Source organism: Zingiber officinale, chromosome 5B (assembly GCF_018446385.1).
Source record: "Zingiber officinale cultivar Zhangliang chromosome 5B, Zo_v1.1, whole genome shotgun sequence".
NCBI classification, from domain to species: Eukaryota; Viridiplantae; Streptophyta; class Magnoliopsida; order Zingiberales; family Zingiberaceae; genus Zingiber; species Zingiber officinale.
In genome coordinates, this window is record NC_055995.1 from 74848656 (window position 1) to 74853594 (window position 4939).

The 4939-nt window shown below is 36.4% G+C and overlaps 1 non-coding gene across 1 annotated transcript; it reads left to right on the forward strand.

Annotated features, from left to right (window-relative positions):
• Window positions 1–1467: 1467 nt before the first annotated feature.
• LOC121988117 lies at window positions 1468–1573 on the forward strand. The gene has a single exon (XR_006113877.1). It is a non-coding gene; the product is annotated as a small nucleolar RNA R71 (small nucleolar RNA).
• Window positions 1574–4939: the final 3366 nt, after the last annotated feature.

Here is a 4939-nt window from a genome sequence, read left to right on the forward strand (position 1 = left end):
TACTTGTAATTCTGTGAATTCATAGCGATTGCCCATCGAAAGCACTCTTACGTGCGGGCCTTGGAGTATGAGTCACCACAGACTCCGAACCAAGTAAATTCTTAGTGTTTGCGTTTGATCTCTATTTTCCGCTGTGTGTTTACTCGACTATTTTAAAAATGAACATATTAGCCACGAGCGCTATTCACCCCCCTCTAGCACTTTACGATCCTACATTACTAATAAACATCATTCCTATCTTCCAAGGAATAGAAAAACTTCCTAGGTCTTGGAGCTTGGGAAGCAAAGTATCTAGTAATAAAGCACTGTACTCATCAGTCAAGGTGATAGTCTCAAATCCATCATTCTTATGTTTATTGGACATAATCTCTTTCATAAACTTGGCAAACTTCAACATTAATTGTAACGCATCCATTAAAGGGATCTTGATGCAAAGTGCCTTGATCTTTTTCAAGAATTTACCAAACTCTTAATCTTTCTTGGCAAGTCTTTGAGGGAAGGGAACTGGTTGCATTGTTCGTAAAGTGGGAGGAAGTTCTTCAACCTCAACGATATTCTCCTCCTCCTTGTGCATGCCACTATGGTGAGAGGAGGAAGGAGAAGACTCTCCATGAATATCCTTTCCCTTGTTGGAAGCAGTTACTTGGGGTTTTCCTAAGATTTGTCCGTTTCATAGCTCAATTCTATTGAAATGCTCCACTGGATTGACAACCGATTTTCCTGAAATAATCTCGGTGCTCTAGAAGAAGAGGAAGCTATTTGAGTCACTTGACTATCCAGTATTTTTATGTGTTTATCAGAATTCTCTATCCTTTGATTCAATTGATTGATGTCATTTTTCATTTCCAACTGATAAGCTAGAATCTCTTCAAACAATTTTTCCATCTGGGATGGTTGATGGCTTTGTTGTTGTTGTTGATAGCTTTGTTGTTGTTGTTGATAGCTTTGTTATTGTCCCGGTTGATAACGTTGTCATTGACCTTGATTGTTCTTGTAAGAGAAGTTCGGATGATTTTTTCAACCCAGATTGTACATGTTGGAATATAGTTTATTTTGCCTCGTGTTGAAGTTTCCAATCGCGTCAACTTATCTATTTGAGCCAATTGTATAGTGATGACTCCTAACGAGCAAGCTTCTTTTGAATGCTCCGTACCTCCACACACCTCACAAGATGACACAATAGTATTTACCAAGGCGGAGTTTAGTAAATCGAACTTCTTCATGAGAACACCCATCTTTGTAGAAATAAGACTAAGGGCATCAACATCATGCCTTCCCAGAATTTTTACTAGGTTGTCACTTCTTTCAGACGTCCATTGATGATGATTGAGAATCACACTCTCAATGATTTCTTTTGCTTTATCTAGTTCTTTATTCATTAAAACTCCACCTACTGTGGAGTCAAGAGATACCTTGGTCTAATAATTAATTTCATTATAAAATGTGTGAATAACCAATAATTTCTCTAAGTCATGATATAGGCATTGTTTGAGCATTCCTTTAAATATGTCTCAAGCTTCATATAAAGATTCACTTTTGTTTTGCCTGAAAGTTGCTATCAGATTCCTCATATGAGCTATCTTGCTTGGGTAAAAACTTCTCCAAGAAGACATGCTCTCACTGCTCCTAAGAAGAAATGTTGTTTGCCGATAGGGAATTAAGCAAGCTTTGACTCTATCTCTTAAGGAAAATCTAAATAGAAGTAATATGATGGCTTCTAAGGGTACTTCATTCATCTTTATGGTGCCACATTTCATAAAATGTTTCCAAATGTTGGTTGGGGTCCTCTATGGGTCCACCCTGAACTGGTGCTGCTGAACTATAGAGATGAATGTTGACTTGACCTCAAAATTGTTAACCTCAATTTCGGCTTGGTGATGCTAGACCTAAGACCTCTGGTATATGGTCGACATAATCTTTTAAAGGTTTATCCGCCATGGCTCTTTGAGCTTTCTCTTCTTATACTTGTCTTTACAGGTTTCTTCTTCTATGGAATGTCCTATTAATTTCAAGACTAATAGTCAACAAATTCCCTATAGTTATCAATCTTAGCATAAAAGAGCACAAGTAAAATTAGTTTTTGTTATGAAAAATAAAATGATGAAATTAGAGTGCAAAAATAAAAGAATGAAAGCACAAGATATATACGAAAAGCGAGTGCAGAAAATATTCGCAAAAGAAAAGAAAATGTGTCTAGATTAACTCAAATGCTAATCACCTAATGTTACTCTAAACCAGTCCTTGACAATAGCGCCAAAAATTTGATGTGTATCCGTAAGTGCATGAAAACGTCGTCAAATAATAAAAAGATATCGATCCACAGGGATTGGTGAGCAACCACTAAAGACTTCGCAAAGCGAATTATCTAGACTATCGAATTATTGAGGGTCAATGAACTAGAAAGAGAGTGAGAGCGAGAGAAAGATAGAGAGTAGAGAGTGTGGAAAGTTATATGAGGAAGGCTAACTTGGGAAGGTAGTTCTAGGATTTTAATTTCATTATGATGCTCATTGATATAATATAAATAGTTAATCTTCTATCCTCTATGTTCATGCTTCATAGGAAATCTAACTAATACCGATGCTACCCAATGATGGTCAAATCAGAGTGTTCTCCTCATTTGCATTCAGTAATAGTAAGGGGAAAAGGTAACATAGAAGATCTGATTAAAGTGATACCCTTTGTCACTAAGGATCCTCCGGTCATACAGTTTAAATTACACAAATCACTTCCTAGTATAGAATTGGGAAAAACTCATTAAACACTAATTAGAGTTTCCCTTATATGGATTTCGTCTCCATTACAAGGAAATACTCAAGATGTTTGACTAAAGGGATACCCTCTAACACATTCAATGGAACAAGAATAAAGCATAATCATATCATAGAAACAAGAAATAGACATATCCATAGAATTTATATCAAATATATATCACAATTACTTTCTTCGTCCTAAAACTAAGAGAATCTACTCCATATGCAAAGGAAGAAGACTCGAAGACATGAAAGGAAGCATTCTACAATTCAAATAGACAAGAAGATAGAAGAAAACTTAGCCAATCGGATAATGATGACTTCAAGAACTATCCTTTTCCTCATAGATAAATAGATGATGGAAATGACTTCGGATAATCAAAAAGTAGCCGAAAGATGAAGTGTGACGACCCAAAATGTCTCTCCCAAAGGGAGAAAACTTCCTCCCTAAGAAAAGGGAAGAAGTTCCCCTTTTATCGGCAAGGGGGTGTGCCCCTTGACCTTAACACACACAGTCGTATAGACGGCGAACGAAGAGGCATAGCGGTGCCTGGGAGGCACAACCAGACCGTGTACCTCTCTGACCTAGAGAGGTACGACTGTACCCTTTGGCATGACCCTACCCTGTACACTACTGAGATGGAGGGCATGACTGTGCCTCCTGGTAAGACCATGCCGTGTGAGCCATCGAGGGATAGGCACGGTTGCGCCTTAAGACACAACCTGCCCATGCTGACTTCCAGAAAGAGCTACACCTTGCGTCCTTTGTCTATTTTTATTCCTTATCGCGCCTTGTCAATGAAAACAAAGGAGCATATCTATGAATAAAACAAGTAGTCATGCTGATAAAATGATGGAATGAAGTGCAAGAATGTAAATCATAAACAAGAAATACAAGTGAATGTGATGCATCGTCCTTCATTAAATAAGTAGCACACCTCACTCTGTCAGCATCACCAAGGGTCATAAATTTAAGTATCACCTCTATAGATCGAATCCATCCCTTAGCAACTAGAGGGCCCGTCGTTCTCATAAAATCCTTTGGATCAATTTTCCTAAAATACTCATACATCGCCTCGAGCCTCACTCTATATGCATTCTCAACGTGTTGTTCCAACAACTAAGGCATCCCTTGAAGCATTCAATCCCCAATATCAAATAGTGGTGGCGGTGGAGCCGGAGGGAGTGGCATCTCCTCATGCCTCTCATCCTCATACTTCCTATTCCTCTTTAGGTGTCGTCTAGGAGATATCTCTATACAAAACACAAACCAGCACATAATCCACATGTTTTTTAAAATAAAAGGCATATCAATTAAATTCTTAAATTCCCTAAAATAAACAGTTAAATAATCAAATTAGTTCAAACTTTTAAACTTACAGACTTTGAGACTTAACTTCTTGAGCTTCTCACAACCGATAGTAGGCACAACTCTTAATCAGGACCATTCTTTAATACCAACTAAAACAACCTATAACTTTATGCCCTTTCTTTACTCTTTTCTTTTAAGAAAAAGGAAAACAAGAGAAAGAAATATGACTTTCGAAACATGCGGTAAAAAACCTCATAATGCCAGAAAATTAAATAAGACAAACCTGATGTTGTGCATTTCAAACAGGTTCAATTAGAATCAATAAAAAAAGAAAAAAAAAATAAGAATCTGTTTGAACATCTTGGTAACAAATAAATATCTCAAAAACTAGAATGTGTAACCAACCAAATTAAGGAACCTAAAGCATCTGTCCAACAAATACATCATCAACTTAGAAAATGAAAAGTATATACAGAAGAAAATACCTCGAACATTTAAATTAAAGACATTAAATCCCATAAACCTTCAATTTCTAATAGCATAACGTCAAACCCTAGCTTACAATAATAACCTTATGCATCAACATCTTTAAATGAGTTCAGAACATTGAATGTGACCCCCTTTTTATCTTAACCTCTGATCATTTGATTAAATATTTATCATGGTATTAAGTTTGGTATTATTCACATATATCCTTTAAGTCAGATTACACAACCCTTTTATTTCTATTTTGATAAGAATTTTGATATCCTCTGCGTCAGACTCTTTATCTGTTAAATTTGCCATAGAAAATTCATACTATCCATCATTTGATTGCATAGTATCATCAAAGAAACGCACGACAAAATGAGAATCTTATTAAATTAAGCATAGG